This window comes from Ascaphus truei, chromosome 4 (genome assembly GCF_040206685.1).
Source record: "Ascaphus truei isolate aAscTru1 chromosome 4, aAscTru1.hap1, whole genome shotgun sequence".
NCBI classification, from domain to species: Eukaryota; Metazoa; Chordata; class Amphibia; order Anura; family Ascaphidae; genus Ascaphus; species Ascaphus truei.
Window position 1 is genome coordinate 238,694,112 of NC_134486.1, and position 15,995 is coordinate 238,710,106.

Genomic DNA, 15,995 nt, shown 5'->3' on the forward strand with positions numbered 1-15,995 from the left:
TATTGGATTTGCCCTGCAAAAAAAGGTCACACAATAATATAGAAAAGGACAATTGTCGGTGCGTAACACTGGAACAAAGCAGTGTTTCTTGTGAAATTGCTGTGGCCACCTATTGATTTTCTTTCTGTCAGCTAGCATAATATTACCTGTTATCACCCTATGTAGCCTGCTGTTAGGCTGCCATCCCCATGTTGAAGATGAGGAAGACCTCTTTAGAGCATATTGAATAAAAGCTTTTGACCAAAATTCAATATAACGTAAAGTACAGGCAAGTCGCTTTTCCGACAGAATGCGTCCTGCAAACCCGCGTTAGATACGGGACAGTCGGAAAGCGGGGCCCATGTTATTCGGCGGCGGTTTCCGTCGGATACACAAACGGCGGCTGGTAATGCGATTTTGGACTGCATTATGCGCCGTCGGAAAAAGGATCCATTCCTGGGTAAGGCTGCTGTCAGGCAGGGAGCAAGTGTGCTGCTGCTCGTGTGCGGTGACGTCACACGCTCTGCTCGCCCGGGCGATAGGTGGCCATCTAGGTACGCGCGTGGGGAGCGTGTCGGGGGGCGCGGTCATGATGTCACAGAGCTGGTTCGCCCTCATTGGGCAAAACGCTCACGTGATGCGCGAGCGGCATAGTCAAATGTGCTTGCCTCTGCAAGCAGCTAAGCACCTTGCATGCGCAGGCGCTCGCTCACGCTGGCCACACACTTTGCAGCAATGGGTTTCATCGTGGCCAGCGTGAGCGCGCCCGCTCAGCATCACCCTGGATAAGGCCTTAGATTTAACTACTATTCAAATGGAAAATAAGGAACAAAAGTTCCAATACTAGTGCTCTAGGGCAGGGGTGTGCAAAGCATTCGCATTGGGGGCGCGAAGTTTCCTGAAGGCATTTAAATTAATGCTGGGGGAGCTGCAAGGCCTCTGTAAACTTCACCTTACCGTGATGCAGACGGCTCCTGGTGATGCGTCGCCATGGCATGTCCTTTGACGCTGCAGGGTCATGTGATGTCGTATTGCCATGGCAACGTGACGTCACATGACGCCAGGATGTCTGAGTCGAGGTAAGCAGGGGGGGCACAAGGAGAGGGGGGCAGCCAACAGGGAGGCGCAGGGGAAAAAGATTGCGCTCCCCTTCTCTAGGGTACACCGATGATATCCAAGTATCTTCACTTTATGGGACATGTGTTGGTTATATTATTGTAACATTTATGGACAAAGTATATACGGATAAGCAACATCTTTATTTTTAGTTCTGGACACTTTTTTTTAAGGGTTCAAGACACTTTTTTAAGGGTTCAAGACACTTTTTTTAAGGGTTCAAGAAACCTTGGTGACCCAGCACACGGGGGGGGGCCTGGGTGACCCAGCACATGGGGGGGCATGGGTGACCCAGCACACGGGGGGGGGGGCATGGGTGACCCAGCACACAACCTATTATGTTGTAATTATTAATTTACTAAGAATAGAACTGGGATACTAGCTTAGAGTGGATCAATGGCTTTTCTACTGCACTTTTTCATATAATTTATTGTAGTTTGGATGTAAATTATTTTTCTTTACTTATGTTTAAAGCACCTTTTTCCCTATAAAGATACCACTGGGTAGCCCCGTTTGTACTCCTGAAGGTGGTAAAACTTGTCATGGTTCACTTGAGTGGTACTGTAATGCAAACACAATCTCACTCAGTTAGTCTTAAAGCACCAGGGCCGCCGATGGGGGACGAGAGGTGAGACAACTGTCCCGGGCCGGCAGGCGCTGGAAGTTAGGCTCGACCAGAGGTTCGGGTCCAACATCCGCATCTGGCTGCCGGGCCCCAGCTCTCCCTCATCACACCCCAACCCTGCAGCGGGCCTCTCTCCTGTTGCCGAGCCCGGCCTCCTGTGTAAGCCCCATGCCTAGGGTGACCAGATTTCCAAAAGTGAAAACCGGGACACAATAAGAATGTATTTCTAAAACAAATTACATCACTTAAAAATAAATATAATGGCATTTGTCCAATAGTGTCGCCATTTATACATATATACCACAGAGGTAGCTTTTGTCTCAGGAAGGGGCCGTGCCCCCAAAAGGTTTCTGTTTGTGTGTGTTTGTGTATCTCTCTCTCTCTCCCTGCCCCCACCCTTCTCTGCTGCTAACTCCACCCCTATCCCCCACCAGGCCAATCATCTGCTCTTCTCTCACCGGCATCCCCTGCTCTGTGAAAACTGGGGCACTCGGCAAAATCCGGGACATTTGGGGGTATGTCGGCCCACCGGGACACCAGGACATCTGGTCATCCTACCCATGCTGGAAGTTGGGCCCAAATTCCGGATCGGCGCAGCACCGCGGTGGTTATTGTGTTAGGAATGGGGGGGTTGTGTTAAGAATGGGGGGGTTATTGTGTTAGAAATGGTGGGGTTATTGGAGTGTTGTGTGTTGGAGGAGAAAGAGGGAGAGTGGTGCAAGCTCCAGACATGAGATCGTCGATGTACAGTGACAATATGTTCGGCAGCAGTAAACTGGTTAAAAGTCTGTGCCACCTAATCTGAACAATACATGTCATATTTGTCTTTAGGTTTTTGTAATTGTTAATTGTCTGATTGCAAGTGGAGAGCATTGCCACCCTTTATGTAGCGACTGTATAGTTCAAATCAGGTCAAAAGAATATTGGTTGGTGGTTTGGTCATGTACTTGATGTATTGCTTATTATATATGCACAGGAACCTGTATTTAAAACTGGCATTAGATTTCACAAAAAACCTTTTTGTAATTTTCTGGCACAGTTGTAAGATAATTTATGTTAAAACACGACAGACTTATTTGGCAGGTCTCAGAGTAATTTAGGGAAGGGGTGAACTTCTGTCACGGCATTGCAACATCAGATACACAGCATGCAAGCAAATTTCTGTTTTTGTATGTTATTTATTACTAAGAAGCTATGGATTTAAAAAAAAAAAAAAACATAAAAATAAAAAGCCATCATTTTATCAAGTTTAACCAAGGTTCAAATTCACAATACAACATTGTAAAAGAGTAAGCAGCAAATAATGTTTGGAAACATGTCACAGAAAAATACATTAATACAGTATGTCAGATAAAGACTGACCTTTCCCTGCCTTATAGATGCATCTGTCCCGCCAGAAGCCCTATTGACGTGCTAGGGCAGGAATTTCAAACTCCAGTCCTCAAGGGCCACCAACAGGTCAGGCTTTCACAATATCCCTGCTTCAGCACAGGTGAATCGGCCAAAGACTGCACCACTTGTGCTGAAGCAGGGATATCCTAAAAACCTGACCTGTTGGTGACACAGTACTTCAGGACTGGCGTTGGCCACCCCTGTCCTAGGGGATGATTGAGAGAAAAGTGGAGACCCCTCCACTACAGTTTCCATCATTGGTTGGCAGTCCCTGCTGAAGCGATTTATCTATAAAATGTTTTACCAGGAAGTAATACATTGAGTTACCGCTCGTTTTCAAGTATGTCCTGGGCATAGAGTTAAAGCTGCAGTTCAAGCTGCTGTTTAAAAAAAAAAAAAATCCTATTCAATATGTGCATCAATACAATCTGCACACTGACAAGTGATTAGCTAAGCTGCAGATCGATCCGTTCTCCTGTAATCGACTGTAATCGATCGCTTGCTCAGGGTTATTTAATTCAGTTCTTGCACAGCATTGTGGGCAATGTAGTTCCTGGTATGTGATTGACTGGGCAGTTACTATATACAATTGGTTCACTGCTAGAGAGAGGGCGGGGCTCAAGAGCCAGAGCCTATCAGAAGGTGAAAGGGGCTGTCACTTTGGAAATGCTTCCTACATTAGAAACATTAAAAATGTCTTTAAAACATTTTTTTAAATTTTTAAATGCTACAAGTATTTTTTCCTAGTACAGAACTGATTTATTAAAAAAAAAAAAAAAAACACACACACTTGTACGATGTTGCTTGAACTGCTGCTTTAAGATGACAAATAATACATGGTTACAAATACATAGTTACATAAGTGAGCAGGGTATACATTATATCCAAGACATTGCATGCACGGTTAAATATAGTATATATTATAGGCGTATGTAACAGTTACAGACCAGATTAAAATGTGAGACAGCTTTAGTTTTGAAAAAACTTAGACTGGTGGCGGATGTGAGTGTCCAGGTTGTTCCAGTTTTGGGGTGCATGGTAAGAAAAGGAGCGGCCGGATACTTTGTTGAACCTTGGGACCATGAGCAGTCTTTTAGAGTCAGATCTCAGATGATAAGTGCTGCATGTGGTAGGTGTGAGGAGCTTGTTCAGATAGCTGGGTAGCTTGCCCAGAAAGTATTTGAAGGCAAGACAGGAGAGATTAACTTTGCGCCTAGACTCAAGTGATGACCAATTTAGTTCTTTGAGCATTTCATAGTGATGTGTGTTGATTGGAGAACAAAACAGCATATTGAATTGAAGAGGGTATCAAGTTTGCTAAGGTGGGTTTGGGGTACCGGGCCTTATACTATGTCCCCATAGTCTATAATTGGCATTAGCATCTGCTGTGTGATGGGCTTTCTGACCAGCAGGCTTAGGGAGGATTTGTTCCTGTAAAGTACACCTAGTTTGGCATAGGTGTTGGATGTCCGGGTATCAATGTGCATCCCGAATGTTAAATGGGAGTCAAACCATATGCCCAAGTATTGAAATCTAGTAACAGGAGTTAGGGTGGTATTAGCGTTGGTTCTGATCTGGAGCTCAGTCATTGGAAGCTTTAAAAATGTAGCCTTGGTCCCAAATACCATTGTTACAATCTTGTCAGTGTTTAAAAACAGTTTGTTCTGGGAATTCCAATTTTCAAGTCTCCAAAAGTCAGACTGAAGTATGTGTTGAAGGTCAGAGAGGCTATGGCTGTGTGCATATAGGATTGTGTCATCTGCATACATGTGTATTGAAGCTTCCTTACAAGCTGTGAGAAGATCATTGATGAACACTGAGAAGAGTAGGGGCCCCAGAACAGAGCCTTGCGGGACGCCACAGGTGATATCCAAGGAGTTGGAGTTAGAGCTGGAGATAGGCACATGTTGGGATCTACCCGATAGGAATGAAACCAGTTTAAAGCATGTTTCCCTATTCCAGAGCACTGGCGTTTGTTAAGCAAGATAACATGATCAACAGTATCAAAAGCCTTTGCAAAATCTAGGAATATTGCACCAGTGAGTTGTTCCATTCCACACTGTGCGATCACATGGCGGCCAGGTTAGGTAGCTGTCTGGTGTTGCTGGATGTCCTGCAGATGAGTTTAAAGGCAATAGCCAGTGAAAAACTAGTGCAAGCTCTGCAGTGAGTTACTTTATCCCCCTATGCTTCAGGCGCTGAATATCCCTTACTTTTTTTTTTTTTTTTTTAAATCTAATTTTTTTAATAATACATTTCCAGGGTAATGGGATACAGAAATAAGAAGATGGGGGGGAGGGGACAACAAAAAATATACACACTAAAATGTACAATAAAAACTAAAATGGGTATGCTTTCAGGATTCATATGCACTTTTCAAGATAGTAGAGAATAATTGGGCGGTGGCGGGGGGTGGGGGGGGAGTTTGGGAGGGCAGTGGGAATGAGTCTCCCTACAAATCTTAATATTCTCATATGAATAGAGGGTGAATATCTCTTTCTAAGCTAGTTGTGTGCGAGTGTGATTGCTGTCTGTAATATTCTACTATTTAGAGCAGCGTTGGGTAAACTAATTTAGTCAATTTGGCTATTGGAGTGGCGTGCACAGTTCCTAAAGGGGAGCTTGTGTCCTTGTATCAGAAATAAAAGCCAAGATGCAATACTTCCATTTTAAAAGGAACATTAAAACGTAACCCCCATGGAGCCTCAAGTGTTGCACCAGTGATTTAGTAGGCTTCTGTATACTTATATACAGTATTTCCAATTGTGAAGAATTTCAGAAGCTTAGGCTGGCAGTAACTCAACACCAGCTCCCCCTTTAATGAAGAGGCTCATTGGAATCTACAAATACCTGCACTTTTCCCTTACAAGAGTAAAGCTGTTTTGTCACAATGAGCAATAGAAGTCAGGCTGAAAATGTTGATAACATGGATATGGCAGAGGACACTATTCAGAATTGTGAGGTTCTCAGAAAATGCCTCATTGATGCAACTGTAAGGCATGTATTTTTTTCTTAAACACTTATTTGCTTTTTCTGATGCACTATACTCTGTCAGTATTAGATTAACGATGAATTGAGTGTATCTAATGAGGGATAACTTAGCTTAAAAGCCAAGGGAAAGTCACTTTACCAATGTATACACCAAAAAGTGTTGATTGTAAGCTCTTTAGGTCTGGGATTAATTGTTCCTTACCAGACTATACACCGTGCTGTGCTCCCTATTAGTGATTCACATAGAGAACTATTAAGAGTTTTTGAAAAAAGCACTGGAGAACAAATTACTCTTCAGAAAGATGTATGAAATCAGAACTGCCTTAAAGTTAACTCAAGCCAATGTTGACAGTCACCTGAAACTTTAAAACTCCAAGCAGGGTTCTCTAGACAACGTAAAAGAAAGGTGAGGATCACAGCAGAGAACCTTGAAAGTCTTCTTAAAAGGTGAGATCAACAAAAAAGTTATTTAAAATAATATTTAATGGATTGTACCTTTAAAGCAAATACCGCAGATCTCTTTAATCAGATGAAAACACATTTTCCTTTGATTTGTATGGTTCACAACTAGATATAATAGAAATTAGGTGGGTGGTAAAGTCTATCAAATAGGCCCAAACTGGTTCATGATTCAAAGTAAAGTTTGCAGCGAGCTTCCTGGGGTCCTACTAAGTGATCCTTTGTATGTATAGGCCATGAATACTGTGAAGTACCATTTGAATCATGCGGCTAATTGCCCTTTTGTAGGCTTTATATGTTGAAGACGTTTGGTAGACCGAAGGTTGCAGAGTGTCAGACATGTTTTATCTGAAACTAGTTGCTCTCTAGTAAAACTGAGCTCCTAAAAACAGTTCTAAAAAGAGCAGGGTTTTTTTATCCTCAGCCTCAGGGCAAATGCCCCTCCATCACTGTATGTGTGAAGCTAAAAGTCAATTACCAGTATTCATAAAGCCCTCCTATTATCACATTCAGTTCAAGTTTCTGTGGCAAATTAAATTGCAAGACCATTGGGCACTGACCTTTAACATTAACATTTGTGTTACCAGACAGGTTGGCAGTGCTGCAATTCTAACTCGATATAGTCAGACAATTTTTCAATCCATTTCAACTTTTGAAATCTAATATAGTTATAGTATTGTGTTGTATCATTCCGAACTGCCCTATTTCAGTTGTGCATGAAACCAGATGTTTCAGTAGTGCATATTGCTATATTACATGCTTACAATTGTGTTCCTTTGTGGCAGTTGTAGAGTGAGTGTCGCTGCTGGAATTCTCATGAGACACAACAAAATATGCCATTGCATTTTGTCCTAGGCTTGTAAATATTTCATAACGGCAACAAGGTATTTATTGAGGATATATTTCCCTCCTTTGCAGCTAATATTGACAGATTTACTATAAATCATTCTTCCTGTTATTAAACAGGTTATTAAGAATTTATATTAGCATTAGGGACCCCTGATATGTGGTCTGCCTTGGCGTTGGCTCAGGGGCTTACAACAATTTTGGCCAAAAATGTCAAACTAAAAGACCATTTACTTATTAGATATTTGTCCATATATATTTAGGCACTGTACCGTGTATGAGTCTCACTAGATGTGCTAAAAACTGAGCTTTGTCTGTGTTTTATGTTATGTCTCTGGTTTTAATGTATATTTCCCTCCTGCCTAAACCACTGTACAATAAGCCCATTAGGGTCAAACTGTTTTAAAAATTCAGGAGAAAAAGAAACAGATGAATGATCCAATACCTAACCCCTGACCATCGTGCAAATAATATTCACATGTTACCTAGACCTCAGAAACTATACTATCTACAAAGGGATAGAGACAGAAGCTACATTATAGGCCCCATGTTGGTGTATTATAATGCTGATCTCTGCACATGTTTTTCTTGGGAGAATTATCACAACAAATTGATTCTAAGTCTAACAGGTGCCATAGAGAAAAATGCCTGATGCATTTTAAGCCCCCAATGTCCTGCCAGAACATGATAAATGAGTCTTCCTCTCTACTCTACAACCCTACCCCCCATATACTATTTTTGAGAGTCTATGCAGAAAACAAAATCTATCTGTACAGTTAATTGAACTGGGGAGCCTATAGTGACTATATGAGCCGAACCCCTGGATTATCTAATATCTCCATTTATAGATGTAATTTCCCACATGTTGACAGCAGCCAGATGTTCGGTTGTTGCCTCATGCAAGAAACAGCAACTCCCTGCATTGCTATACCTCTCCCTCAGAATAGGTGAAGTAAAGATAATGGAAAGGCTCGCCTTTATTTTACATAATATCCCTAAGATTCGTAACATTTGGGGCCCCTAGATAAATCGATAGGCAGCTAATATACTTAATATACGTAATGCTCTCTGTTACATGCCACTCGATGAAGCTTACACGTATTGTCCTGACCTTATGAGGCATCTGATGTATATGGTGGTGCTGCCTGACTTACCACACACATGGTTCTCCATGATATATTGTTCTGGCTTTGATGGCTCAATTATGTATTCCTGCCCCCTCCCACCCCTCCCTTTTTACTTTCCTTCCTTTTGCTTTACTTTATATATACTATTGTCCCTGTGCCCCCCTCTTTATCATCCTATATTGTTGTAGTGGGTCACTTGACCATAACCTGCTAGGTACCCCAACTTATAATGAATACAAAAAATTACACAACAGTTTATTTTCTCACTTCATCTTTTTTGTTACCCGTTCAATGCAGATTACATTAAAAGAAGGCCAGTCGACCATTATAATGAAGTAATTGTGTTTTGTACCATTATATAGACAAAATCTTGATTGTGTGTATTGGCATACTGTCTTGCACCGTGCTATAGATCAGGGGTCTTTGACTTAGCCACTGATTGGACCACCTGTGCTGAAACAGGGATAGCTTGAAAACCTGACCTGTTGGTGGCCCTTGGATTGGAGTTACCCACATCTGGGTTAGATTCTTTCTACACCCTCTCCCCGCTTTTTACATTTTGCCTGTTCCCTAATTGCATACTTATTAAAAATACAATACACATAATGTATTTATATATATATATATATATATTATATATATATATATATATATTACAATATAATTTAAATGAAACAATAGAAACACAATAGCGTTTTAATTGAAGTGCATTTTAATTTGAGGAAGGGTGCATCATAGTGAGAGCTTGATGATTTTGTATCATCGTTTTAGACTTGCATGCACCACTGTTCTAGATAAGAAGCCTGTGAAACAATACACATCGAATTGTACAGCTAATACAACTGATAGTGTTTATTCACAGTCCCAGTAGCTGTATTTCAAATGGGAAGCACATAAATGAGATTTGAACATGTATTACAGCTGCTGCCGTTTGCTGCGGGACCCCAGATTATGTTCATGCATTAGGGAAAAGCTGAGAACGCACATGCAACCTTATTCTGCTGAGCAAAACCAAACACTTATTGCCTTTGTAGGCTGTTCCTGAACTAGAAATATATCATTTGCCTGGCCAGCAAAAAAAAGAGAGCAGTTTGCATTTCTTGTTTTATTTTTATTATTGTAAAAGGCTACAATTTACACATTGGTATGTATGCTTCATTACCTCAACGTAAACATGTACACCTATGATGACAACAGTGTTAAATACACAGAGAAAAGTGGCACCTAAATGGACTTGTGAAACATAGAAAAAATGTAGTCACAGGATCAACGTTTCAGTCCTATTCTTTGTCCTACCTTTCTCAAGATGGTGGACACAGTAAAAACGCACATCTTTATACCCACCTACATGAAATTGTCGCCAAGCAGCAGAGTTGATAGTTGCCTGGCAACTACTGAGGAAAGGGACCAGGGAGTTATTACTTTAGCAGACTTAAAAGTAGATGAGCAATGTAACAACAGTACGGAAAACCACCAGCAGGATGTTCTGTTGTATAGGGAGAGGTAAATGCAGCAGAAAGAGAAGGGCGTTGGTGCCACTTTATAGATCGTTGGTGAGACCTGCTCTAGAGTACTGTGTTCAGTTCTGGAGGCCAAATCTCCAGAAGCACCTATATACATTGGAGATCGTGCAGGAAAGGACTGCTAAGATGGTGCATGATCTACAGCAGGGGGGCGCAAACTTTTTTCCCTGCGCCCCCCTGCCGGCGGTCACGTCACCTCCGCATCCCCCTACCCCCCTCACCCCAACTTACCTCGACTCCGGCGTCAAGACGGCAACGAGACGTCACATGACCTCACGGCGTTATTTGTCGCCGCGTTGCCATGGCGACGCGTGTGGCGCCACGGTAAGTGAAGGTTTACAGAGGCCCTGCAGCTCCCCAGGCACTTAATTTAAGTGCCTTCGGGAAGCGCAGAGGGCCTCTGTAAAGCGCGCGCCCCCCCGCAGGCAGCCTCGTGCCCCCCTTGGGAGTCGCACCCCCCAGTTTGTGCAGCGCTGACCTACAGCATAATTCTTATCCAGGAAAGAATACAGGACCTTAATAGGTATTTTTTTTTTTTTTAAATGGAGAAAAAGGCAGAGCACTACATCCAAATTGAAAAAAGAGAATTACTGAGAAAACATTCCCATAGTAATAAAATATAAATTTATTGAATTAAAAAAATCAGACATATGGGCCATAAGCCGACACTTACGCGTTTCAGGCATAAAGCCCCTTGATAAAGGGCTTTATGCCTGAAACGCGTCAGTGTTATCTTGTTAACAAATCAAGCGGGTGCACATAAAGTAACGCAGGACAAGTGTATTTCGATTTCAAGACAGTCCACCTTCATGTGAGTCTATTAGCTTTTATTCACTGATGTATATTATCCTGGACACCAGAGTGTGTTAAATCTTCACCGCAGTGCTTAGTGAGATTTTTTTTCAGTTAATACATCTTCTATTTGGTACTCTAGTGCATGTATACCAAGTTACTGGAAGGGAACACCATTGTAGAAATTAGTTTATTTCAAAGCAATTTACAGCATTTCCTGCAATGTGTTTTTGAGCACAACGCAGTGTTTTTCCTACCTTAATATGTATAGCTTAGAGCTGGGGTGCGCGCAATTTTCTAGGGTGGGCGCCGCTGTTGCAGAGGCCCTGCTCTCTTCCCCAAGACATTTAAATTGAATGCTCTGTGCCGGCTCTTCTGCGACGCGTCGCCATGACAACATGGCGTCATGGGTCAAATGGCAAAGCGTTGCCATGACAAATTAAACACACCGAGATATAAGAAGCTCCCAGTCTGGTGCTCTAGAGAACTCCTCATATGTGACTAATATATATATCACATTATTAGTAGTGAAATTCTTCTGCAGAAATCAGTAGGAGAAATGTAAAAACATAACACAGTCCATATATAAGCGGTCTCTGTGTTTATATAACTCCCAATACTTGAGTCACTTACGTCTGGCTGAGAGAGGGGTGCGTGATGTCCTGTAACACTGCGACCTGGCGCGTCCCGGTCACACGGTACAGCTGGACCCTCTCCTGGATAATGGAAAAAATGCCGGTGCGCTGCTCTTTCAAAAAAGGAAATACTGGGACATGATGACCAAAAAATGTATTTGTTAAAAAACATAACACAAAGTACTGGCATGAACACTCTAAATTGAACAACACTTAAATTGAATGGTCTGTGCCATGACAACACGGCATCAAGGGTCAGATGCAGGGGGGTGAGAGCGCAGACTGGAAAGTTTGCGCACCCCTGGCTTAGAGGATAGAAGGGAGAGATGTATATGATAGAAACTTACAAGTATACAGTATAAAGGGATCCAACAAAGTACAGGAGGGAAGCATATTCCAAAGAAAGGCTTGCTAGAACAAGAGGCCATACTCTGGAGCTGGAGGGTGGCAGGCTAAGGGGAAATGTGAGGAAGTACTTTACAGAAAGGGTGGTAGATTTGTGGAATAGCCTCCTAATAAAGTGGTAGGGGCTAATACAGGAAGGGAATCCACACATGCTTGGGGAAGACATAAGACTATCCTAAATAAGAAACAAAGCCAAGGATCAAATAGGGTTAAGGTTTTACAGCTGATAGGAAAATGGGCTGACACGGGGGTGCTAAGTGGTTCATATCTGCTGTCAAATGTGTATGTTTCAGTGGATGTAAGGGGCAGGGGGGATGGGATGTGCAGCAAGGGGGGAAGTGCAGACTGGGGGAGTGATGTGAAGGAAGGGGATGTGATGTGGGGGAGATGTGATGTGCAGGAAGGGGATGTGATGTGCAGGGGGGGATGGGATGTGATGTGCAGGGGAGTATTGTGTCCGTCCATCCGCAATAAAGCTTTTTTTTTTTTTTTTTTTTTAAACGGGCGCCACGCTCACACCGCTTTATAAGTGGATCCGTGTTTTAGCGGATCGCGCTACAACGGGGTTGAGCTGTATTGATTTAGTTGCCCTTATTTCAACTCCAGTTTGGGGAATAAAAATGGGGCTCCAATGGGCCAATAAGAAGCCGCAACGTCTTTCGGGGGATACACTACCGACACGATTTATTCGAGCAGGGCTAGTTCCGCAAGCCGGGGGATGCCCCGGCTTGCTAGCCCCACTCCCTCGGCGTGCCGCGCATCACCGATGCGCGGTCACGCTTCATCGGGTGCCTGCGCCCTCTGCGTGCATGCCCAGGGCTCCCCGAGGGAGCCCTGGTGTGCCGTGATATTTGGGACGGCGGTGGGGGGTTCCGGGGGGCCCGGCGGACACGGAGAGGCGAGGGAGAAGCCCCGATCGGAGGGCCGCTCCTCCGAGGCTTCGGCGCTCGTTCGGGACACCCCGGCGCGCGCCCGGTTACTGTCGCGGCCGAGACGGGGCAAATGCTCGAATAAACTCGGCCGCGACAGTACTCCATGCTAAAAATAGCGCCACATAGGACCCCCTGGTTCCAAATTTGTTAATAAAATAGGCAAAATGGGCGGGACTGTGACGTTAAGATCATGGAGATATCAATCACTAGAACTAGCACAAAAGATGACAAGATGCAAGCATAGGAGAAATTATAGTGGGGTTTAAAGGTGCATGTATTATAATGGGATAAATCAAATTTTACTTGTGAGGCCATCACATATTTTCCCTTTTATTTGCTTCAGATCAAAAAAACTTGCTTAAGTGGCGTTACTACATGTATTTTTACAAGGTTTAAAGCAGGTTTAAAGCAGCTCTTTGGAGCTGAACGGCATTGATTTCAGCTCCGGGGACATTTTACGGCCTGAGATACTTGCCTCTAAAAGGGGTCACCGGTGCAGCCCAGGATGTCTGTTTACCACTTCCCGTGGCCAATAGGACCCCGCAATATCATCCCCTACGTCTTCCTATTGGCCGCGTGACACAGAGCCTTTAAATAGATTTCAGATACCGGCATCACCTTCAGATGTAAGTATCTGCAGGGGGTCCCCATAGCTAAAATTACCGCAGTTCAGCTCTGCTAAATAACTTGTTTGTATTATTTTGCATGATCAGAATTTAGTGCAAAAATATTTGTTCATAAAACAATGATCGTGTCCAAATATATTTTTCAGCTTTGTATGATTAATTAGGTTTATTTTTCCAATTGCGTTGGAGCACAAGTCAGAGGAGGAACCTTATTCTTTTTCAGAACAAGTTCTGCATTCAGGTGACTTTGAAATGTTGAAACGCTTTTAAGATTGATTACTCTGTCAGGCAGATGCTTTTTCATCTTTATTCTGCGGCCATTTGCTTTCTCTTTGATAGATTTTCAAACTAAATTGCTGGGTACACGGCAGGCTAATAGTGATTTACTAACAGTAAATTTCAAATCTAAGGCATCCTGACTGGAGATAAATTCCAAGTATTGCAGATAAAGGTGAGTGAATTGCAGTGAAGAATGGAAGTCCAGAAATTGCCATATTGTTTTTTTTTTTTTTTCTATAACAATACTTCTTTGGTATATTTAAAGCACTTGTCTTTTTATTAAATACATTTATAACCTAACTACTCAACCAGGGAAGTTGATCCTTAATGTCACCCTTGAACGTATTTTTTTTTTTAAAGCATGCTTTCAGTTTGCATTTAAGGGATCCTTTCTGTGCTGAAGGGCACTGCACTGTTCTCAAGCACAGGAAAAACCGCTTCACGTCATTTTGAATTGGGCTTACATTATTATAAAATATGAAACCTAATATCAATATTACAATTGAGAATCCTTATAAATGGTGTGGGTCTCAAAAAAAACAAAACCCATTTTGTAATCAACGTAACATTGAATAAATAAGCATTGAGCAAAATAAAATAAAAAAGCAGTACTTAACTGTTTCTTTAGAATTAAAAATGGTTTCCTTTTCTCCACCCTTGGCTCATTTCTTTACAGTGGACGAAGTATGATGAATATCACACCCTTTCTCTTAAAAAGCATGTGTGCCTTGAATATACTGTACAGCACATTGCTAATAGATTGTATATGCCTTTACAAAGACATGTCAAACGGCACATTCTAGTTATTCTACTTTGCCCCTTTCATTCTCAGACTTAGCTCAACTGGAGCAACATACCTTATTCTCGACCTCATTGGGGTAGACCAGTCATTGTCAACCGGGGTTCCATGGAACCCAGGTGTTCTCCGGGCACAATTCAGAGATTTTGCCGCTCGCCAGGAGTGGAGAGCTGGGACTACTCTCCGAGCTGCCCCAGGCCCAGCGGTGGCGGCCCACGCAGCAGTGACCCGGCGGTTCCCTAACTCAGCAGCAACCGCCCGCCACTGCGATCCTTGCTCCTGTCGCTTTCTACTAACGGCTGACAGGAGGAGGGAGCTGCGCCCATGAGGAGCGGCTGGGTGGAAAGACTTCACAGCATGGTACAGCATGAGCAGGCTGCTGGCTTCTTGTCTCAATGTGGTGTGAGAAAAGAAGACTGTGGGAGGGGGTAGGAGAGGGAGGGGGGAGTGTGAAAGGGGGGCAGAGGGATGGACGAACGGGGGGGGGGGGGGTCTAAGGGGAGAGGAACAGGGTTCCCCAGAATTTCACAAACTAATGCTAGGGTTCCTTAACCAAAAAAAAGTTGAAACCCACTAGGTTACACAATAACCCCGTGTGTGCCTAACTCTTGACCACCTTATTCTCTTGCATTTCATGCAGCAAGAGCTATTGATCTCTTGTGTCTATATGCAGCCCTTGGTCCACAATTTCTGTCACTGTTTTAAACATTGTAGAGAAGGAGACTTTATTACAATGACCTACCAGAACTTTGGACACAAGTCTTTTCTTCAGATATGACTTTAACCTCCTTGATAGCTCATATGAAGCAACACCTATTACCGTAAATGCTTTCATGCTGATCCACTAAATGGTTTTCAAAGATGGCGGTAATGTCTATTTCCTAATGTGACACTGAGATAGTGGCTGATGTTGAGATATCCGCACAGAATTTTACATTAAAATGGAGAGAAGGGTATTACTTAAATAAGCATGTAAACCAACCTATCAGCAGTAGAAGCTCAGTCAGCAGTTAGATGCTCAGCGATTTCACTATAGCGACTTTGGGTGGTACGGTAATGCTGCTTCTAGCACTTGTACCTCTCTTCCTTATTCTGTGTAGTGTAAGTTCTTATAGTGGCTGCTGTCACATGCACCTCTTCTTCTTTTGCTGAGCTGCATGTCACTAGCGTCCGTTATACAGTAGTTCACACTATGCTGTTTACGGGAGAAAACACGACTTGCTGTTATGTTATTGTGCTTTGAAGATACACAGTCAGTCTTAACAACATGATGGTTACTTAAGTGTCCGTCACGTTAAGGGATTTAACAGAGCTTTGAGTCTCTGGTCCTTAGATTGTAATTACTTATGCATCCTAGATATGATTAATGCAGCAGAGTATTTTAATTGTTATTTATGTTCTATTCTAGCAGAAGAAAAACCAGACAATGTACTGAGACTGCAATGTAATTCAGTGCTCTCCGAGGCTGG

General features: G+C 42.9%; 1 protein-coding gene across 3 annotated transcripts in view; it reads left to right on the top strand.

Moving 5' to 3' along the window:
- The window catches only part of SMYD3 (SET and MYND domain containing 3), a 1,022,776-nt gene that overhangs the window by 227,647 nt on the left and 779,134 nt on the right, over window positions 1-15,995 (top strand). The window lies entirely within an intron of this gene.